We start from the raw sequence: 25,284 nt of genomic DNA, 5'->3' as shown, positions 1-25,284 counted from the left end.
GTTAACATGATTTTGCTCCATCATAAACTTGAATCATGGTTTTACGAGTATCCTAACTTGAAGTGCATTCAGTATTGGACAATGATTTTGAAATCTGTTAGAAAAGATGAATGTTTTGTTTTTCAGCATAGCTTCAAAATTACATGAAAAGGCAAGGATCTGTCCCGTGCAAAGGGAAAACGGCGGTGATATGCCTGCTTCCCCCAAAATGACATCATCACAATGACGCAATAATGATGATGCAAATCTATAATGCCGAGAGACTTGTTTTGATTGGAATAGCTGGTCTGTGCTGTGCGGAGAACTTTGTGTGAGGTGCGCAATTTACTTTGCGAATGAAGCTGATGGCGTGTTGACTGGTCACACTTGAAGGTTTGCTTCACGGAGCGCTTGTACCTCTCCGGTTTGATCTCAGGCAGCTTGTCAGGGAGAATGCTGATGTCAGATGGGGAAGCGGTCTCTCAAAATTGATTCTTTTTATGGGAAACTCGGTTATCGGTTTAACGTCCCAGACAGCAAAGAACGAACGAACAAACAAACAAACACTACACACACACACACACACACACACACACACACACACATCACACAATCACACACAATCACACACACAATTACACCCAATCATGCACATACATGCAAATCAACACAAACAATCCGAAACGCGCTAACACGCCTCGGCTGCTACATACACTGATATAGTCCAAGTGCCAAATTCAGTTTCGGGCCTAACTTTGTCTTACAGTCCGCCCATTACTTTTAATGAATTTAACCTATTTGGAAGGTGCTTGATCCGGATAGTGATAAGGCAACTATTGCCCTCACCCCCTCCAAGAGTTTTGAGATATCCAAAATGATTAAAAATTGAAATTTTGACTTAAGTATTTACACCAATAGGTGGAAAATTCAAAATGAATTGATAGTTTTACCCTATTTCAAGGCTGCCGAATTCGAAACTGATGGAAGCTATTCTTGCATTCCTGAGAATTTTTTTTTGATATCAAAGATGTTTACCAAAAATGTATAGTTCATTGTTAATTGTTCCTTTTAAATGGTGACAAATGGAAAGATTTGATGTTCATACCCTAAGAGGGTGCTGAATTTCAATCGGGATATGCAACTGTTGCCCCATGAGGGCCTTAAGATATTCAAAAATGGCCCTAAAAATTGAAATTGTAATATTAGTATTACCTTATACAATGGCAAAAATGAAATATACATATATATATATACATATATATATATATATATATATATATATATATATATATATATTGAATAATAGTTTTACCCTATTTCGAGGATGCCGAATCCGAATCTGGTTGACGGAACTTTTTCATCCTTGAGGGTTTATGAGATACGTTTTTTTTTTTTTTTGTGGCATTTTTTTTTCTCTCAGTATCATCTTTTACGCCCTCGAATGCAGGAGGAGACGATCTTCGACTTGGTGTTTATTTGAATTAAATCTTGTCGAAGACTATAGGAGACTACCCAGCCAAACTGTCATTATCTTCACTACGGAATGATCGCTGTGACCACTTGTTGACAGCTAACAATATGAGTATGTATTGTACATGTATATCTATAATGAATTTAAGTATGTATAAGGATATATGTATTTATGTATTGATATATATATATACATATATATATATATATATAACATATGTATATATATATATATATATAGATATATATATAGAGAGAGAAAGAGATAGTATACAAATAATTGATGTTTGTAAGTGTAATGGACAGAGTATTTCGTGACATGAAAGATGAAATCATCCATTACGAGACACAGCCGAGTTGAATGGATCAATATGATTTCATCTTTCACTGAATGACTGTCCATTGCACGGATGAAAACATCTATTATTTGTTTTATAACACCTAGAAATATATCCTTGTCATGTGATGTTTGAAAAGATTTAGAAAATATAGATTATATAGATAATGTAGATAATATTGCTTGGATAAAAGCAAATAAATTATTTTTAAATAAACAAAAAACCAATAACATGTTATTCAGTAACTCTGTTAAACAACTTCCTGACCAAGTGGTATTTGATAATTCTGTCATTAAAGAAGTCAAGACTACAAAATTTCTCGGTATTACAAGTGACAATAAGCTAACTTGGAATTGTCATATTGATAATATTTGAAAGATAGTTTCAAGAAATATTGGCATCATTAATCACGTTAAACGGATTCTCCCCAAGTCAGTGCTTCTTATGTTGTATGCAACTCTTATTCTTCCTTATCTTAATTACGGCGTAATGGCATGGGGAAATGCAATACAAACTAAAATGGACAGGGTGCTTCTCTTGCAGAAAAGAGCGATGCGTTTGATATGCAATACCGCTTATAGATCACACACTGATGTTTTGTTTAAAGAAAACCGTATTCTTAAGATTACTGATTTATATCGTCTTCAGCTGGGTTGTTTTATGTACGATGTAGAAATTAACGCTACTCCTGTTGTATTTAAGGAAATGTTTCGAAAAAATAATGTTATACATAATTACTCAACAAGGTATGCGAATGATTATCATCTTCCTAAAAATAGAACTACATGTAGTTTTGCAAACAGAAATTTCATGTTTACTGGTCCTAAGCTTTGGAATTCCTTTGATCGTTCAGTAAAACAAGCTCAGAACTTGAATAGTTTTAAGTGTAAGCTAAAAAATGTGTTTCTTGATAAGTATTAATAAACAGTTTTATGTTAATAAAACGTATGTATATTTAAATCATTGTTTTCTAGAAGTACTTTCATTAAGTGTACTCGGAAGGTTATCTTCTGTTTCATTCGTTATTCTAATGGTACACTGTATATAATGTACACTGTAAACACTTTATACATAAACTTGTGCTTTGTAACATATACATGACTTGTTTGTATATCCGTAGTACGGTTCATGTGCCCTTGTAAATAGTGTATATATGGTGTTTTTGTTATTTCACTCAGCCTTATCTTTGATATCATTTTGACTACATTTGACAAGCAGTGCTTCTAAGTAGTCCCCTCCACATTTGTATATGGTGTTATTCTATCTCAGAATATCACTATATTTTGTATATACATGTAATATACTCTGTATAGTTTTAATGCCCACTATGTGTTATACCCTGTATATTTTATCATATAATGTCCACCATGTGGAATATGAATAAATTTCATTTCATTTCATTTCATAAATTTCATTTCATTTCATTTCAATGTGCGATCTGACATCGTCTGAGATCGAGAAAGTGCTGAGCTGATGACGTACTCAATATATATATACTGTATATATATATATATATATATATATATATATATATATATACATGGTGTCCCCCCCCCCAAAAAAAAAGCGGAAAGGTGGATTTTCAGAACGTTGCGTTCTAAAAGTGATACATTTTTTTTGACATCATTAGAAAGAGATACCAAAATAATCAAATTTGGTTCAGTACTTTTATTCTCTGCCAATTTCTGTAAATGCAGTCATTTTCAAATTTCGCTTGATTTTTGCGACGTATGAGCGAATAATTTGGGTGCGACAGGCGTTCCATATGGTGAATATACTATTGTGTGAGCCTGTTGATCCATGTCAACAAAAGATACAGCTTTTACAATGGGCGCAGGCCAGAATGAAACCCCTGAAAACGTGCCAAGCCAGTTTTCCTCATACAGACTTCGCTGCAGAGAGCTCCGGGTCGCTCAATACTGTTGTTTCTTTTGTCTCTGGCATTCTCGCTTTAGGCATAGCAGACATAACAATGAACTGCTGACGATGGGCTGACAATTTTGCTTTTAAACGGAGAAAACATCAATAAAATATGGTTATTTCCTTAAAAGTTGCAAACAGTAACATATAACATATGAGCGGAAAGCTTACGTTATTACAAAAGTGATCGCTTAAAATTTAGTGTTACAGTCAAAAAGGTTACATTAATCAATGGGAAATTTCAGCTTTATTTTGAATATCAAAAGTAACTTTTTATTCTATCAATAATATCTAGCAATGTGATTTAGGAAACTATTCTGAAAGAATATGGCTTATCCGGCAAATTGCATGACCCCAAAGATTATCATTATTACGCATTTGCAGTAAATGTTCACGATCTTATTTTTGTTAGCTTTTGATAAACTAGCATGATTATAATAATAAAATTCAAACTTGGTTGGCGAAATCCGATTTTAGTGCACTTTGGCGTAGTGGCATCGTTTAGATGTGGCATCTAGCACAAAGCGTGTCGAATACTCGTATTGGAGCATTGAATTTTGGTAGGTACGGAACGAGTTTGAGCAGTTTTGAGAGCAAAAATGAGGCGCTCCAGAACGAGCTAGCAGCCGTTTTGACCCAATTTGAGCGTGAAAATGCTGCTCTAATTTGCGTCTACGTGCTGTCGACCTACTCCGCTGCTTACCCACGAGGCTGCGTTCGGAAAATGGATAGTCATCGGAACGGCAAGGTTTGTCAACATTATATTATGTAAAATGGCGATTCTGCGGAGCGAATTTTGAAGATGGTAGTCTTTGGAACGGCAGAATTTGCTCAAAAAATGTACAATGGTGATGCTCCGAAACAGATTTTGGGAAAATTTGTGAAAATGATATGCTCAGGAACGAAAAGTTATGGCCGAAAATGAGGGTCTCCGGTACGTCCCCAATATGCATACATATGGGAGTACCCCTCCCCCTCCCCCCCTCCCCCCGGATTGCACGGTGATTTTTTTTTTTTTTTTTGGGGGGGGGAGGCACGTCCGCACACACACACACACACGCACACAAACAAACGCACACACAACACACACATGCACACACAAATGCGTACACACACACAGTGTGAAAGCTGTATTTTTTTTTGACATTATAGATCAATGGGCTTACACAATACACCGCTGTATGGAACGCCTGTCGCAACCAAATTCTTCGCTCATACGTCGCAAAAATCTAGCGAAATATGAAAATTACTCCATTTACAGAATTGGGCGTAGAATAAAAAGTTCTGAACCAATATTAATTATTTGGAATTATTGTCTTCAGCGGAAGATGCATTTTCTAATGATGTAAAAAAAAAAATACAACGCAAGATACTGAAAATCCACCGTTCCGCTTTTTGGGGGGACACCCGGTATAATGCATTTTTGTGTTCATGGGCATAATGGTTTGTATGTGAGAATGTAGCTCTTTTATTTATGTCTCTTACATTAAAAAAAAAACCCTTAAAAAACAAGAAAGATTCATTGCATAGACAATTCCTTAGTTTGGATTGAATTTTCTTCTGTTTATCTCAGTTTTTATGTGATGAACAACGTGTACAAAAGCTGATTATATGCTGAGTTTTAACTGAATACTTATCATGTTTGAAAGTGGAAATTGAACAGACAGTTCCGGTTTGAATTTTTTTAATAAACAAAGGACAATTTCAATATCAATTTTGACTGCATTATATTTTGCAGGGACTGTAACAATATCACAATGTACAAAATGGCGGATGGTGCACGACGAAACTGACCTTTGTGTGATTATTTCGGGATTGGTGTGACAGATTAATGGCTTCTAAATAATGATCACACATTTGGCCATCGATTCTAGAGACAAATTTGAATTGTCGGGATGAAAGTAAAGAATAATGGGAAAATGCCATCCACATATTAAAAACTGTAAGCGAGAAAAGCTCTGTTGCTAGCCGTAATAAAAATCGATGACAACATATCAATTGTTTATCCGATAAAAGGTATTACACCCTAGTTTCATCATAAATGTATTAAGGAAGTCGACCAGTTGTCTTTTTTCTCTTTTGACCTGAAAGTTGCAATCGTGAATCAGAAATTGAGCTGTGTCATTAAACATTGCAGTCTTGAAATCTAAAACTGGTGTCTCAGCAGTTTTCCTGTACGTATTAAAGTAATGCCACTATCAAAGTATGTTATTTCTGAAATTAACGTATATGTACACAATATTCATCTCTGAGGACATTTGTAAGAAGGTACATTATGACACGTTTGATTTCATCCATATTAAACCTTCGCCACCCTCTCTTGTTATAAGCTTTTACTTTTCATTTTCCTTTCGAACAACTTTTTAACCCAGTCACCGAGCCAGTAGGCTTGTCCATGATTTTTTATAGGTGGTCCATAAAGTCTCAATGGTTCAAAGTTCAAAGTTTATTTCATTTTTCAACAAAAACATATGTTTCACTTCATTTAGTAACAGAAAATAAGGTAAGTAGAACATAGTGAAATAAAAAGACTACAACAATTGAGGACCTATAGTAATCATACATTGTATTGCAAGAAAGAAACAGAAGTGATCAAAGTGAAATACATGTATACCGTTGTTTTAAATGCGAAAAATGGAGGGACCCACTAAAAAGACAGAGCTTGTAGTATGTGGGTCCCTCTGGTTCTCAATGGTCCGCTTTCAATTACACGTGGTGCCATCCTTGTAATCTTCGAAAGCCCGCTGCCATTCGACCATGTCGTCCTTCCAGTCATCATAACTTTCTCGCCATTCTTTCTCCTCCTGGTCAATGCTGCCTGATTATTAGAATAAAATCGTTGATAGAGTCAGTTTAGCCTTATGTTAGGTAAAAATCAGGAAAACTAAAAAAAAAAAGTAAATATTAACAAAAATGTTCAATGAATAAGAGGTTAAAACAGTGGCGAACAATTTCATAACTTCCTTAATTTTCATCCAATTTGGATCAAATTTTCATTGTTTCACCTAGAACAGTTTTTTTTTTTTCAGACATACCGTTCAACTGATGTGGAATTTCATCATTAGTGATTAGGAAGAGAAGGACGTAGAATATAGGGAGTGACATGGAGATGTCAGTTCAGTTCCTTTTTTCCATGATACAAAAACTCGAAAGTAAATATAGTGTTCAGACAGAGCAAAAACACATAACATTAAGTGGATGTAAACGAAGACATGTATGTAGACATGAAAGGAATTAATCACATGTAAATTAAATGTTAGTATTACAGGTTAAAATAGAATACACAATTGCTTATTTTTATGACATTTTTGTAAAAAGTTTTATATTTTCCCTTTCATTTCTGTCATAAAAAGATTGCAATTACAAATCAGAACTTGGTGCACGAACTTTCACGAAGAGAAACATTGTTGATTGGATGACCGCCATTACAAAATGCATTCAAAACAGGTTAATCAATGTAAAAAAAAAATCAAGGAAATCTTGGACTCACTTGTAAAGCTAATGATAGTAGGCATATAGTGATTCCAGAAGCGACATCCCCTTGCTCTAGCGGCTCTTCCCACTCCCAGCTCAAGGGACAGCTCTTTGTGACTGAGCTCAGGGATGGTGTAGAGAGGCCAGAAATCTTCCCCGTCTCCTCGGGGAACGTCTTCACTGGGTCTGCTGGGATCTCTGTTATACAGCAAAGAATCATGATTTGTAGTCATCTTAAGGGCCCCTGACATCGAAATGCATGTTGATTTTTGTTGATTTATGATATACACCCTCAACATCACCTTTGCGGTGAAACGAATATCGAGAAGCATTCCATATATTTTTCACAATTTTTTCTTATATTTTTCGTCAGATTACTTGGGAACGCTCACAAAAATCCTTCCAAACCAATATTCCTTTTGTGACCTCATCTGTCAATCATTGCTAAAGTACTGATATCGATGTTTAACAAAAGACATTGGAATGCACCTTCCCCTCGACTCAGCATAACTTGCATGTTTCTTCGCCATGTCTTTTGTTAGTCACATTGATATCACAAGTATTCTGAAGAAAAATAGAAGAAAAAATCGTTAAAAATAATAATATATGGAATGTTTCTAGGTATTCGTTTCACCGCAAAAGTGATGTTGAGGATATCATAAATCAACACAAATCAACATGCATTAGGATTTCATGGGCCCTTTGAATACGAGTGCCGTCATTCAATCAAAGAAATTCCATATTGATAATTTATTGTTAAGACCAGTTAGGTTGCTTATATTTGAAAGCCTAAGTGCATATCACTAGACTTCATCTTCATGAGTGTATGAAAATAACTATATATGTTATAAACGGTTCCATGACATTTGCTGGTGCGACAATTGCTCCCATGACATTTCTTCACGTTATAAAGCCAATCATAAATTCAACCCACAAACATAACCCCAACCCTAATCCTAATCCTCATATCAAACCAAACTTAAAACCCCATAACAACCATAACCGTAGTACCCTAAGTCCTTGGACAAAAAAAGAGAACCGGAGCAATTGTTGCAGGAGCAATTTAATGTTGTGTCACCGTCGTGAATCCGCATGGATTATTGCACAACCATGCGGAGATAACTCTACCACAGAACAAAGTAGGGCGCCATATGTTTATGTATCTTCTTCTTCATTTCTGTTGTCGAATCCTTGCGGTTCTTGTGACATGATGGTTCATTACTTTTTGTCCAGTACAACGTCCCGAAGATCCTTCATCTTAAGTCATGTGTCCCACCTAATGGGCCGAATGCATAAAACAAGCAATTGCTTGTAAGCAATTGCTTCAAGTAAAAGCACAAGCTCGTCTAGCAAAAGGTCTAGCTCAAGCAATTGCTTAAATCCATATGCATAACCTTTTGCTTATGCTAATACCTTTTGCTTGTCCCGCACAAGCAATTGCTTGCGTTTTCAGCGAAAGGGACGTCACGCCTGTGCGAACACAAGAACAAAGGCGAGTGTGGCAGCATGTATTTGAAAGGGCATGTCTGTGTGGAAACTTTCCTGACATAGCAGAAGAGCTATGAAATACACACACAGACACACACACACACATCTATACACAGCGTTTATGCATTCGGCCCTATATGTCTCGACTGCATGGTCTCCCTCTGCCTCTCTGCTCATGAGATGGTGTCCGTAGTAATAATTGGGGACTAGTTTATCTTTTCTCACTAAAGCAGTGGTCATCCAGTTTCAGCCTTCACAGTGTTATCTTATCAAGATTTTTGGTAGATTACTACAGTTCTGTATTGCTTATTGTGTGATGATCTGCATCTACCTTGACATTGGGGGCTGATCTGAGTAGTTGGGTGCAACAACTATCCAATTTCTTGGCGTCTTTGTTGGTGACTGTCCAAGCTTCGTACCCGTAGAGTAGTATTGATTCCACAGTAATACTTGCTTGGAAGAAATTTATTTTCCTTTCCTTACTCATTGTGGATTTCCACACCTTCTTCATCTTGTCTAGATCTCTCCATGCGTGTGCTTCTTTTTTTTTTTGGACACAGGTAGGCCTATCTTTTCCTGTGCTGTATAGGTGGCTACCAAAGTATCTGAAGTAGCTCATCTTCATTTCAGCGGGGGTATCTCACGACACCGACACCCATGAGTAATACATCCCACGAGTCATACAGCCCACGAGTTCGACACAAGGCAAATAAAGCCCATAAGTTCGACACTAGGTAAAAACAGCCAACGAGTTCGACACTAGGTAAAAAAAAAACCACGAGTTCAACAGAGACAACACAGGGTTTAATATGTCGGTCTTAAGGGCCTTGTTTGCTTAGTGTCGAACTCATATGGGTTGTTTGACTGGCGGGTGTCGGTCTCGTGACGTGCGCCCATTTCAGCTTGAAGCATACAGGTGATTTTCCTGTATGGATAGTTAAAAGACATGGATTTTGTCCAAATTCTTAGCATTTAGATGCAGACCCACTTCAGCAGCTTCTTTCTCAACCTTTGGAAGAAGGGATAGTGCTAGCTGAATTTCATTGGAGACCAATTGAATATCATCAGCGAAGTCAAAGTCAGTAATGAATGTTTGACCAAGGGTCTTCCGCTTCTTCGTTTCCCAAAGTGAGTCCAACTTCATCTTCCATATCACCTGTTGCTGCCCTGAGAACGAAATTTAAGACAATCAGAAACAGTTGGGGTGCCAGTATGTCGCCTTTAGCACTCCATTATTTACAGTGAAGAGATTTCATTAGATTGTCCCTAGGAGTCTTTGCTTTAGCTGGAGTGTTTTTGTATACACCAGCTCCATTGCTTTAATTAGTGTTGCTGAGATTCCATAGGCTCTCCGTATTTCCATCACCTTGCCACTGTTGACATAGTCAAAAGCTTTGTTGAAGTCCATACAGCTGGACGTTTATTTGCTTTGATACCCTCTATTAGTGTCCGTACTGCCGTACTGCTCCTTCCAGCTCCGAAGCCGTTTTTTGTTGGTCCTGAGATGATCACGTAGCTTCCAACGTATTCTATTCAAAATCATCTTGTTGAAGAATTTACCCACCACAGATGCTAGTCTGATTCCTCTATAACTTCCGGAAGTATACTGAGGTTTCCATTCTTGTATCGGGATAATATTAATAATTGACCATAAATCCGGCTTTTCCACTTCAAGAGCTTGGTTGCAAAAGTAAAGTAAGATGTTGTCTATGTGACATCTCTTAACAACATCTGGTTGTATCCCATCTTCTCAACTTGAGATAAGTTCATTGAGCCAAAATGGATCTTCACTGATATCCAAATAGAGGACTTGAACAAAGTCTCCCTGATCATTATCTGTACAGCACGGTACTCGCATCCTTAGCTCCATCCAGTATGTTGTTGAAGTGATTATATCCCTGCTTCTTTCTCTCTTCGACAGAGTTCCCTTTGATGTGACCCTTTTTGATGGTTTCCGTGTCAAGTCTGATTTCCGTCATTGATAAAGTTTCTTTCTTCATGTGTGCAGTTTGCATATGATGAGTAATATAATGTGAACGCATATCTAATTTTGACAAATTATGCCAAAGGGTGTTTTAGGATGATTATATATATATATATATATATACATATATACATATATATATATACAAACAAATGTATACTAGAATTGTATACATACACATACATTGCAACATGTTGATATGATATATTTCATAAAGACAGGTTGACGAAACGGAGAAATCCACTCCTAAATTACAACAAAAGGAGCTGCCTCCATCTGTTTCTGTCTCAAATTCTTGGAGTAGTTTGAGTGATATCAACCCTCCCAGGACGGCCATTTCAAAGGATCTAGATAATTACAAAGTAGAATAGCTGGTGTGGTTCTGCTTTTTTCATGAATTTTCATGTATCGGCAATGCGCAGAAAATGTCTGCGCTCGCTGAAGAGCTCTTTCACAAATGCACTGTGGGATTCCTCGGTGCCCTTGTTCGCTTTCTGTTGTCTCACGCGAGTTGCACTTCCCATACGATTCAATGGAATTGTTTGTCTGCTTTTTCGTTGTCCCCCCCCCCCACACCTTTTTTTATTTCTTGGCAATAATTCAGATTAAAAGAGTTAAAAGTTTCTAAGTTGTACTGATTTGCGGTCACTGGAGTCATAGTTCACTACTGCAAGGCTTCAATGTGCTGATCACATGATGGAAATCGAAGAAATCTTCTACCAAAAATACCTCTGGATAAAGACAGAGCGTGATCTGAGTGCATGTGCAGCCAAAACCGGGGCAAGTTTGTCCCGTGAGCTATCCCATAATGAATCTAAAACGCTGCTCTGCGCACGATACCGAGATATTGGCGATACCGAGCATTGTAGCACAACACCTCCCACTCGGTGACACCTGAGACACTGGGACTTGGTGATTTGAAAAAACTCTCTCCAGGGATCCAAACTTTTCATTCCGCATCTTTATGACCACAACAGTTCAATGATTACAAATATGACAGGAGACCCATGTATACTGTTAATTTAGAGTGATTCAGAAATCCAAGTTTCTACAACTAACTCCCTTAAGAGCCCTGTCACTGGAGAATGCTTCGAAGCAACTGCTGCGACTCGTGCGACTGAAAAGACTAAAAAATGGCATGCCCTGTCACTAACTAGACGCCTCTATGCCAATTTAAGAGAAATCGCTGAACGAGATGGCGACTTGTTTCTCTAGAAGTCACAGAGACGTCGCCACAACATTATCGAGCCGTCTCTGAGACTTCTTCTCAGGAGCGGAAACGTCTCCGAGCCAATTTCGATATCGATAAAAGTATTAAAAAATAACCAATACCATTCTTTCGCGAGTCCTTGGAGATCAGGCTAGTCCCCAGGAGACGTCGCGGAGACGTCTCCGTCACCTTTTTCCTAACAACTGAGATTCGAGTGTATAGTAATAGGTTTGCGCCTAGTTTCAAGCCAGTGAGATACCCACTTTAGCCTAATTCCCCCTATTTGTTGACTGTTGAGTGAAGAATACTGCACAAGTCATCATTACTCGCAATTACGAAGCACATTACAAAATGCAAATTTATCGGAATTTTAAGTTGAGAAATATCAACTTGAGGACATGTGAATGAGAGCTTACCCTGACTTTGCAAAGTTTGTCCAGAATTCCATGAACTTAACGGAGAGGGCATTTTCTTCTGCGGTCATATTGTGTGCCTTGATGTTGTACAGCTCGTCAATAAAGGGCATCCCAAAGACAAAAGTCAGGTCTTCTGCATGGCCTGCGCCGAGCCATGGCGTAGAGGGGTAGATATCTCCAACCTGAAAAACGCTCCTAGCAATGAACGGAACAAGTTTATACATTTCAGTGGATCTAAAGAGTGATTCGCAGTGACTACATTTAATAAAAGGTCAGGAACGGAAGATCATCGTCACCACTTTACACACTGATTATGTTGACATTTTGAAGAAAAATAATTTGTTGCCACTACATTATCATTGGAAAGCTTTCTGTAAAATACTTCAATATTTCAAATATTATTACTATTATACACACAGCCAATAAGCTTCCTCTTAATCGATGAGCATAACTTGGAATAGGTTTAAACCAAACGTATGGCAGGAATATTTCAAAACATAATTATTGACTAACTTCTCTGTGAACATCACTATGAAAATGAGAGTAATCTGCTGAGGCATGCATGAGTGAACACACATTTAAGACAAAAATGTCATTTTTCAAAAAAAAAAAGATGATAACATCAGTCTTGTTAAGGGTCTGAAACATTCTGTTTCTGGTGAATATATTGGTCCTGCTGTTCTGTTATCATCCATTGTTTGATTCCATTTATTTTATGCCATATTCACAGTACTCTTTTGCATTGTATAGTGTGATCACTCACCATTAATAGGTACAACACGACGACTCCCTCTTCTGTTTATAATACACTATCAACATTTGTTATCAATTTTTCAATAAAATGACTTGGTTTTGCAGTTACGGGAGGATTGAACGCGGCCAGTTTTCCCCAAAATTGTGCCCGCTGGAAACAATAAAAACACACGAAAGTTCCAAGAGGTGTGAGGGGTTAAAGGATTGGTGATGAAACAGCAACATCACTTGAACATGCACCAAAAACAGAATATTTCACAGACCCGAGTCCCCATCCCGTCAAAAAAAGATTGTTACTCGTACCTGATTTAACATGTCATTGTCACTTTCACACAGAAGTTGGGAAGTAGATGTAGAAATACCCCTCTTAAATTATCTTGCTCAAACCCCATTCATTCAAAAAGTAAGTCATATATATTAAGAGGGGAGTTACATTTTTTTTCTGTGTATTATGCTATTCAATAGCTCATATCATTCTCATCCTATACCATAAAAAGTGTAAAAGGAGGGTACAATGTAAACACACACATACACACACACACACACGCACAAATCAGTCTACACGTTTTGACAAGAAAAATGTGAACGAGACTGCGTACTTTGTTGGCTCGTGGGTCATGAAATATTTGTATACCGTCCCCCCGGCGTTTGCGTGCTCCCTGATTACGTAATCTGTTGGGGCAGCGAAATCGAAGTCGGTTCCACGATCAACAAGGGATGGAAAGTAGTCCGCGTCCGGGTCATCTGCGATGGTCCAGTCAATGTACTCCTGGTTGATGGCATCTACAAGGATATCATCATTTAACCCGTAACTCTTGAAATAGTTTGAGAAGGAGTCGAATGTCGTCCGATTGACCACAGGCGGGGTGGGGCTGCCGACATACTCTGGTAGATAGAGGTACGGAGCCAAAGTCCCCTCGTCCTTGTTGAACCCCACGAGTAGGGGTACTCTCGCAAAGTCTCCTATCTCGTAAAGGCTCATCGGGGTGTCTTCCAGAAATGTACCGTCAAGAGTAACTGGGTAACCCCCGTCGAGATTATACAACTATTAAGCAGTTGAGAGGAGAGAGAGAGAGAGAGAGAGAGAGAATACAATAATGTAATTGTGACACATTGTAATATGCTATTAGGGAACACATATATCTAATTGCACATTTTAAGGCAACATCGTAATAATTGGACAGCATTATAATCATGCCCAATTAGGACTGACGGCGTGCTCGCAATGTTACAGCAGATTCTACTTTTTCTTTAATTATTTCTTTTCCGTTCATCCAGTTTTCTTTAATAAAGAAACTTTATCTGTTTTGATTTAAACAGTATCAAAATACATATATTGTATGTTCTTGCCCATAGGACAGGCTGATGTCCATGCTTTCCAATGCCTAGAAATTTAGATATCTCGCAAGTGATTGACAAATTACCTTACATCGACGTAAATAATCGTCCCACAATATAACATGTTTGAACGTCAGTGGAAGGCATTTGGTCAGTCAGTTGCAATAAAAACATCTCGACGGAAGAATTTCATGAATTTGAATTGATATCTCATTCCTTTTGCTCTTAAGGGAGATAATCAATGGCAATACTTTGTGGCAACTCTACATATCTATTCGTAGTTTGAAAATGCGTAACATGATTCCCTGTAATAGTAATTAATGTTATACATTGAAAGATATGACACTTAAATAACTAAATATTGTTTTCAATTCTTAATTCATTACATTGATTAATTATCTTATATTCATACACGCATTGGACAACAAAATGGTAGTAGGAATATCATCAGCGAATAAAATGAACGACAGGAGAAGAATTAATAATGTCTTAATGATGTATAGGACAATATGCCCGGTATTCTTTATAATATGATACATGAAGGAAGACATGATGGTCGATAGTATCGTAGGCTTTATATTTAGGTCCAAGAGTAAACCAGTTCATCTTTTTGGAAGAAAAATTAATGATAAAAAATCGTAGTTCAACTGGAGAAAAATCTTCAGATATTTTTTTTCCTGAAGCCTAATTTTGTCTAATGACAAAAAAAAAATGAAAAAATCAGATTTTAGAATTCCTATTTCCCTCCAAAATATTCAAGAGTGCATGTGGCTAAAGAGAACTGGGACTCTAATTTGCAGCTTGGGTAGGATCAACCGTTTCATAAAACTGGAATTTCCTATGCTAATTTTGATAAACGGAGATATTATCCAGTACAGAATGGTAATATTAAAGTTACGTTCTAGTGATGAAACTATATGACATCTTACTCGTTTTAAAAATTTAGTACGTTTGCCATCATGCATTATCCGGTATACATAGCTACTTTTTTTGTTCTAACACTTTGAGAATCTTAAGTATTCTACGTTGGTCTGTTGCCATCTTCTTTTCCTTGGAGTGAGAATGTGATTGCTGCTGTAAAAGTGTGATTTTTAACAATTTGTAAGGGTTGGGTTTTTTTTAAAAATCAATTATCATCTGTTCCACATAGCATTTGTTGTTATTTTAACCAGAGTTTACCTCATTTGCTTTCATCCTTAGTTCGTCAGCATCTTGGAGTTTGAGGCAGGCAACCAAAACTTCGGAGGTGGACGTATCGCACCCGAAGGCGACCCCCAACTCTCGGGACAGCCTCCTTTCCCTCTCTGGGTCGTGCTTAAAGGCCCAAGGGCTTAACGCACTACCGCTCTGTTTCAGTGATAAACGTATAAATAACAAAATTAGAATAGAACAAAATACATAGATTATGTTAAGTCAAAGGGATTCCATCTGACTTCGTCTCTGATTAACATTGTTCAAGTGGAACACGAATAGCAACTTTGATTCTGCGGATACAAAATGTTGTTTGCATTTTACATAGGCTGTAATACTGGACATCGTCTTCACTGAAAATCTTTCATTGGAAAGTTACTTACGCACGAACACATATACGCTCACATTCGCATAATGCACATAATGCATTCACATACAAACGAACACAAACACAGACACACATGATTATATAAATTTACAATATATATCGCTTGTTTGAGCAAAAAAAAAAAACACATAATCGACTTATTTCGCCTTATTGCCTGGTACTCCTATCAATCACTGATAGTCAATGGGTATTAATGGACATGTGCTCTTTTGTGCCATAGAAATTACTGTTCGGACTGCAGGTCAATTTATGTATATGTATGATAACAATTTACTCCCACCTATCTTTGATTTTATGTTTCAAAAAAATCAATCCTTCCATAATTACCCCACCCGACGTTCTAACGAGTTTCATTTACCACTTCTTCGAACGATTTTAGCAAAGAATACACTTATTTACACTGGACCAAATTATTGGAATTCCCTGAACCATGATTTAAAATCTGCTCCATCTATATACTCATTTAAAAGGAGATTAAAGCCTTTTCTTTTACAATCTTATAATGACGACTCGCAGAGTCAGATTAGTTTATAGGCTTACTTTGCTACTCATCCGCAATATCGGCATTGCCGTTCTCTTTATTATTGTAACTATTGCTCAAGCCTTGATTATAAGATTTTCGTTAACCTATACTTCGCAGTTGCAGGGTTTTTTTTTTCTATATTCTCTTTTCTTCTTCTCTTTCTTCCTCAAACCCCCGAGGATCGTCATCTGTGTTGAATATTCCTGTCTATTTTGTTACCTCTTTATCACGCTATAGTTTTGTTTCCTCTTGTGTCGTCATGTCAGTTTTTTTTTCTTGTTTTTCCTCCTACAAGTAGTCTTGTTGCTGTCCCAGTCCTGTTGCATGTTCATTACTCTGTTTGTAGTTGTTCTATGTATAACTGTTTGTTCGTCTGTCTCTTAGTGGGCTGCCAAACTTTTTTTGTGACGAACTTTTTGTGCGGATTTTTTGCTGTTTTCAATTCAATTTTTACATCGGACTTCTAATAACGAGGGGCCCACACTCTACAAGCTCTGTCTTTTTAGTGGGTCCCTCCGTTTTTTTCACACAGTGCATAATTATATTGAAAACTATTTCACTTTCGTTGTCTTAGCAACTATTGCAATGTATCGATACTGTTAGTTTTTTTTGTGCTATTATTGTTGTTTTCTCTGTACAATTGTATGCATTGATTTTGTCACTTAAGAAAGTGAGATTTATGTTTGTGTTATGTATTGTGGAAAAAACGAATAAATATAACTCACCTGTAAGATGGCTTTATTGAAGAAACCTCGGCTGAGTTTTGAAAGGAGGTGGAAACTGACGCTCGCCGAACCGGCACTTTCCCCGAAAATGGTGATATCATCCTTGTTACCATCAAAGGCTGAAAAAAATAATCAAATTTAATTTGATTTTTGACGAATGATATAGTGACGCTTTGGTTGGTGCTCATGCTCACGTTTTAGAGTGATGATTTGTAGCATTGAGTTAAAGTCGAAAACTACTACATTTTCAAGTTTACTTTGTAGCATGGAGTAAAATCAGCGGAACTCTTGAGATGACATTACGTTCATTTTTCTTTCACGACACTAACATCAGCCAGATGCTGTTTTTTTTCTACCGAATCCGCGCTGCTAAGGTACAAATTCATAGATACAAGACACAAAATGATACATGAAGCTACTAATAATTAAACAGTTTACAAACATTTAAAATCCCACGTAGTACACAATCAATGTCATTTTAATAAATTACAAGAGTACAAGAATACCTGGAACATATAGCCCTACATCATTGATTATGCAAATTCTTTAAAAATTGGTTCATACCTGTACCTAACATAATCTATTCCTTTAAAAAATCCGGCATGGTTGAGCCTATACATGGTTACACATACACAACATAGACGAAGTATTGGTAAGGAATGAAATGATTTTCTATAATACTTTTATAACTTGCTCGAGGGAGACTCTTTTCCTTAGTATATATATACATATATATATATATATATATATATATATATATATATATATATATATTCTGAAGGAGAGAGTGTAAAGTAGGTCCTCCGTAGAGTTCGAATCAATATGTCATGCACGCATGAACCAAAACTGTACATTCTTACAATAGATATTACATTAGTGTTATCAAAATATTGATTCCGAACGCCCCATGAGAAAGCCGATAGATACCGTATGATTGGTATTCACTTAGTTGTGATATATTTATTTTTCATTGTGCTCAATATTACACCTTTTCCTACGTCATAGAGAACATATCAATGAACTCTCTTTATTGGAGTAAATTTCTTGAATCAGTTCTTACCCTCGATGTTGTTATAAACCCATTCCAGCCCAGCGACCTGATCCAGCATACCATAGTTTCCTAGTGCCACATCGTCCTCTGGAGAGAGGAAAGGAAAGAAGGTAAGTCAGTTGCAGAGAGAAATACGGTAAGTGACGATATTGGGGATATATAGCGTTATGCATGGTGGATTACATATACACACACAATGTACATACCTGCTATAATACCCCCATGCCACAGAGATTTGTTCTCATCGGTCACTCGTCGGAAGAAAAATTTGTTGCTTCCGACCAATCCCCGAAGTGTATCTAATGGCAGTCTGATGAATCCGACTTGTGTTGGTGCACATGGACCATCGGGTCATTGTCAGGCATGTCGGGCGTGATCCGATGAGGCAAGATTGTCCGGTAAAGATCACGCGCTGACACTGACTCACCTGTAGTCGACCAAAACGAGTCGTATTCAACAGACTGCGATCCGAACACTTCGGTGGGTGGCCGGAGGCAACAAGTGACCGATTGGATGAAATCTCTGTGGAGTAGGGGTATTTCGCTTGATCACTATAAACCTGACATCCCATGATAAGTGACCGATTGGACGAAATCTCTGTGGAATAGGGGTATTTCGCTCGATCACTGTAACCTGACATCTCATGATAACATAGGCCGAAAGATATTCGCCTAGATGCATTTTGATGGCCTTTACTACTTAGTCTACAGTGAAGAGAGAGAGGTACATGTCCCTGGTTTCGGTATGTTTTCAGCGGACGCCGCGGCGCGCCGGTGCAGAAGTGATTTGAAGGAAATGATGTATAAAGCTTGACTCATATATATAGCATATTCCTGAAACTAAACATAACTATGTCAGAGGTTACATTGCTCTCTAAAGACTGAAAACGTACACAAAACGGTTCGACATAGGCCGAGAAAACAAAAATAAGTGTCGTACATAATACAAACTTGCATCATTTTACATATTCATAGGATTATCAACAAATAGCCTTCACAGAAAATTTAGTTGAAAATGAATGAGGAAATGTGCACTAAACTATAAAATTGACATTTTAATCCTTCATGTAAAGTTTCTTGCAATATGATTGTACAGAGCACGAAAATGGGGTAGTTTTACTAGCTCTCTACGAGCAGCTGAATGCAGTGCAAAGGCTTACTATCTAGCGAATGTTCACTTGGGAATCCACGATCTGCACGCAATCGTGATTCTGTGATCGATATCTAAATTGCTCACATTAGAATGTACTCAGTGCGCGTAGTTGTAGAGATACTAGCTAGCTACTGTGGCTAGCTAGCTAGCGCGGTACGGTGCCAATGGCATCACAGAAATCTGTGGTGCGATGGCGTGTGTGTGTGTGATCAATGCATTCATCTCAGCTGTGATATAAAGTGACTGCTTCATCAAGTAACTGAAGAATTTCGTAAATTGCAGCAGAAGTAGGCCCTACAACATATCAGGTAGGGTTTAAGAATTATTTTAGGAAACTAAGACTGATTTTGACGATGATCTGGATATAACGTAGCCGCTTTAGGCCTACTTCTAGTCCTGGACCTCCTTCTCTCGCAGTTCTACGTTGTATACTATAGCTCGGAGGAATCAAAAACGGTGAATACACGGTAGCCTATTACATTACACAGCGCAGCGGTGTCGTTCGCTACGCGCTGCATGCACTGCTGCAGGCCTTAGTAGTAGAACTAATGTTAAGACTGCACATTTCTAAAAGGGAACATTGTCATCACTCTAGTAAAATGCTCGAGAGGGATATAAACCAAACATCGACTGCTTTCTTTCGGGTCATGGTAAAACTATTTGCCCTCGGTGATTTCTCAACAGTGCCATGGCCATGCCCCTCGACTTTGTCTCGGGGCATGATAGCACTGTTGAAAAATCACCTCGGTGCACGTAGTTTTACCATCACGTTACCTCCGTGAAGCAGTCGATATTTGTATCTATGCTAATCACGCAAGTAAATGACGATGATCCACTACGTAATCCTACTATTGCCAAAATACGTGAAGTGCATACCTGTTGAAAATTGCGCAAAGATATTTAAGCGGTAGTTTATGGTCACAATTATGACGTCACCAACAGTCACTAATGGGATGCCACTGTAATCATACGTCATAGCCGTTCCAGCGCTGAAACCTCCCCCGTGAATCCACACCATTACAGGAGTGCCAGATTGCTACAAGATTAAAGAAAAAAAAACACAACACAGGAATGTATGACGGTACTTAGCACACATTTTCACAATCAAAATGTGTATGTGTATGGGTACTTTTTTAAATACTGTATCTTCAACTAATCGTTTTCACTAACCATTTAGAGGAAATGCATGCAATCATTCTAACTCTGTAGGGATTGCTATATTTAATGACAGTTATCTACACTAGAAGAAAGAAGTTGAAATTCAGTTGTTATCCGTTTGATACAGACAAAAAATGTGTATCATTGTGTTCGATGTAAAATAACGATATGAAACCCTGATATCATTCATGAGAATAACAAGGTGTGTGTGTGTGTGGGGGGGGGGGGGGGGAGGAGGCGTGGATCAGTGTCCATCTGGGCCTATTTCAAAACACAATCTTTCTCAACTTAATGGATTGCTTGTGTAAAGCTGTTTTTGTTCCAACTGATTGACAATTCGCCTTGTTATACAAGCACCGAATGAAGCAGTGCTTTACCAGGAGCTATATACAAGCACCGAATGAAGCAGTGCTTTACCAGGAGCTATACGAGAGTATTCCTAAAAAAAAAGGTAACAGAAGCTTAAAGGTCAGCTTTGTAAGGAACACTTGGTTTATTCTTGTGAAATGCTTACTTCAATACGAAGTAACTCATCAGCTTTAATTTGACATCTTGACATCTCAACATCGTTACGGATCACAGAGTTTGGGTCCTTCAAAGGTGAAAGGCAAAAAACCTACTTTTTCTATAATGCAATTATTTGAATAATTAGTTTCATAATATATGCATTTTTCTGTTGTTGTGAAACATTGTACTTTTTGTTTTATTGAATTTGTGCAACAGCAAACTTGTATTATTGGAAATCAATTTATTTGGATTGAAATTTAATTTGAATACTCCTAAGTTGCAAAAAGTGGTCCTGTTTAGTGTTATCTCCAATCCTTGGAATGACCGCCGATAGTAAGGAAGACAAAATCCGACTTTTGCACAAGTCATTTCTTCCAGAAAATACCACAAGTATACACACAGACACAGACACACAACACTCATTAATGTCGTGTGTATGTGTGTACGTGTGTGTGTGTGACATGTTAAGTGCTATAATTATCATTCGGTTATTACCCGTTGGCTAGGGACATAGATGTTCAAGTACAAGCAGTCCTCTGACGTGACGACGTATAAATCCTCATACGGGTCTTGTACACAGGCCGCTGAGAACTCGGTAGCATTTCTTTCGCCCGTCCATGCAGCCTTTGGTAGTGGGGGAGTAAATCGCTCTGGCGGCTCGGCAAAGGGCACTCCCTGTAGAAGAAAGAAACGTAACCATCTTTAGATTCTCTTATCATTATACGTAAATATTGCAAAGACCACCAAAGAGATTAAATCATATATGTATCTTATTTTCATTATCTTTTTCTTATAAAAGAAAATTAATGTTCAAGAAGATTATACAGAATGACCGTTGTCGGTTCATGATGACTTACCAGAAACACGTCGACATCGCGAGTCTTATTGATGAACTTGTCTTCGCTGAAGCGGACAGTCTTTCCGACGAGGATTCCCTCATTGACTGTCACTCGAGGATTTTGTGCACCCACCGCCTCGAGGACAGTGAAAACTGCCAGGGCAAGGGTCTGGGCCTGCTCCGATCTTATATACCTCCTTTCAAGAAAAGAACGTGCCGTCGACAACCACAGGGTAAATATGGAATTTCGATCCTTCGATCACCCACACCCTGGTCTTACGTAAGAACTGAGTAAGCAAACAAAGTGGACTGATACTGATTTGTAACTGAACATTCCTCAATTAGTCATGATTTCTGACTGCAATCTTCGTCATCTAGACACACACACACACACATACACACACGATCATTATTTTCTTATTCTAAATTCAGATTTTATGCACAAACGTGAATGACTCATCAATCTGGGTCACGACATTCTGTCTTGAGGGATCACGAATGTTTGCTCAAAGTTCGATCGTATCATCCTGACAACGCCTGACAGTATTAAGCTTTAATAGTGTACACCGGACTACAATGTAGCTTGAAGTTTATTAGATTAAAGCGTCTTTAATTGGACTTGTTCCTTACGTATTGTCTTGTGCGTTTTCTGTAAGTATTCATTGGATATCAGAGTTCTAACATGAATTTGTTCCATCACAATCTTGAATCATTTCATTTGATTGTAAGGTTTAACCACATTTACCATGATTTTCGAATCCGTTAGAAAAAAAAAATCCCTTGTTTTGTTTATTGTTTCCAATGGACATGGCAGACTAGGATCTGTCCTGTGCAACTGAATGAAGGCAACATTTGATATTTCTGCTTCAACAATATATATATATATATATATATATATATATATATATATATATTGCATGCGTTTCAAGGCTTGTTGATCAGTGGATCAAGATAACGCAATCACATTTTTAATCTGGCAGAGATTTATCTTCTTGTTTGGATTGGAATAGCAGGTCTGTGCGGTACAGTGAATTATATGTCAAGGTTGGGTTCTTGTTTTGGAAACGAAGCTGATGGCGTATTGACAGGCCATATCTAACGGTTTGCTTCATTAGAGTTACCCCCGGCTCGAATATATATATATATATATTATATATATATATATATATATATATATATATATATATATATATATATACTGTATAAATATTATACACACTCATACCATCACAGTCACGCACATACAGGAAAATCCACATAAACTAACCTGTTTGGTGTCTTGTCTCTAAAACATGCGCTTTCCTCGCCAGGATAAAGCGTTTTAATGCCATTTTAGGTTTTAATCTCATTCATTTCTGTTCGTTAATTATTGATCAGTGACTACCAGGAAAGGCTGGTTGACTATCAGGTAAAGTCTGATTGACTATCAGGAAAAGTCTGATTGACTACGGGAAAGACCGTTGACTATCAGGAAAGTCTGATACAGTATTCCATCACGGACACAACTACTGGCTGGGATGTCTCTATGGGGGCCGGAGGTGTGAGTTTGCGTCAGTGAAAGACAAGATTAGGTGGGTCTCTGAACCGTTTATCTTCGTGATAGTAAATCGGAGCAAGACGTTGGCAATGTAAGTCCATTGAAAAGCTATCAGGGATTCATGTTTGTCATGTTTTTTAACACTGATTTCATCCTTTCATCTTCGGCTCTTCGTGGAGGGAACCAGTCCATGGATGCGTCGTTGCTACGCCAAACGCGCACAGACACACTGCGCGGTTACCATACCAGTCTAGACGCATTCCATCACAAGCAGGTGAGTTTTGAAATCCGTCCGACCAGGAGCAGACGTATACCCTTGTGTGTATGTTCTGCTTCAGAAACGGATTTTAATCTAACGTCACATCGCATCCTGGTCGCTGATGAAGAATGCGATGACTAACCTGTTTGGTGTCTTGTCTCTAAAACATGCGCTTTCCTCGCCAGGATAAAGCGTTTTAATGCCATTTTAGGTTTTAATCTCATATAAATATACTGTATAAATATTATACACACTCATACCATCATTACAGTCACGCACATACAGGAAAATCCACATAAACAGAAATACACCAGCACGACTTCCTTTATAATGCCAAAGTCAGATTTAAGGCCTTTTATCTTTTGAAGTTCGCCCATTATTTTTTTTTTAAACAATCTACCATTTTACGAGGGTGCGATATCCGATTGTACATTACGCAACTTCTGCATTCTTGAGGTTTTGAGTTAATCAAGATTGCCTCCAAAAAATTAAATTTCAATATACATCCTGATAAAAGGTGACAAATTGAAAAAAAAACCCAAGATATGTTATATCCAATTTCGAATGCGCTGAATCCGAATCGTGATGATGCAAAAGTTGCCCCCAGCATACAATGTCAAAATTGCCCCCCATGAAATTCTAAAATAATTTGAAAGTTTTCCCTATTTCGAGGGGGCCTAATCCGAATCTAGCTGAAGCAATTCTTGCATTTCTGATAAGTTTGAGATATCAAAGATGGTCACAAAAATTGAAATAAGCATTTCTTTACAAAGGTTGAGCAATAAAATTAAAAAAAGATAAAAAGTTTGTGTTTTTACAATGCCGAGGATGCTGAATCCGAATCGGTATGATGCAGCTATAGCCCCTCAAGGATTTTGAGATATCCAGAATTGCCCTCAAAATTCTATTTTTCAATATAAATATTTCCTGGTGAATGTGATAATTGGGGAAAGTGATAGTTTTACCCTATTTTGATGGTATAAAATCAAAATATTCTTGATGCAAATCTTGCACCCTTGAGGGTTTTGAAATTTTTCAGATGGCCGCCAAAATTGAAATGGTCATATTTCGTCTAAAACAGTGAAAAATTGAAAAAAAATCTAAAAAAAGAAAGTAACACCTTTTCGAAATAATATTTTTGATAGAAAATTTTGATGAAAATCAATGTATTATATACCACATTAAAGGTAACTAATTTGCTATCAACGTAGTAGGTCCACATAAAGGGAAACTGTACGCAAAAGTGAACACTTGTTTTTTTTTATCCTCCAAGGCAGAGAAATAAAAATTGAAAATTAAAAAAAAATATGTGTTCGTTGTCTTTATCGAAACAAAGTGGGAAATTAAAGGGGGAAAAACAATTTTCTGTCAATTCAAACTTCAAAATGACATAGGGAGTAATGGCACAAATATGATCAGAATACCTTTATGTCATTCATTAAAATTAGCAATGTAAGAATTCATGAGACGAATTCAAGAACCAAATATAACATGTTTTTTTCTGATTTGAGAAATCAATTCAAATTCCTTTTTTTTTTACTTCTTGTCTCATTTCATTTGAATTTTGATGTGACATAAAATTCCT

At 37.4% G+C, this 25,284-nt stretch overlaps 1 pseudogene; it reads right to left on the bottom strand.

Annotated features, from left to right (window-relative positions):
• Window positions 1-6,409: 6,409 nt before the first annotated feature.
• Window positions 6,410-24,148, bottom strand: LOC139730333 (fatty acyl-CoA hydrolase precursor, medium chain-like; annotated as a pseudogene).
• Between the last annotated feature and the right edge of the window lie 1,136 nt (window positions 24,149-25,284).

Source organism: Diadema antillarum, unplaced genomic scaffold (assembly GCF_040938485.1).
Source record: "Diadema antillarum isolate AM-2024a unplaced genomic scaffold, OU_Dant_1.0 seq00000301_RagTag, whole genome shotgun sequence".
Lineage (NCBI taxonomy): Eukaryota > Metazoa > Echinodermata > Echinoidea > Diadematoida > Diadematidae > Diadema > Diadema antillarum.
The sequence above is the reverse complement of the archived record's forward strand: the minus strand, read 5'-3'. Positions and strand labels throughout refer to the sequence as shown.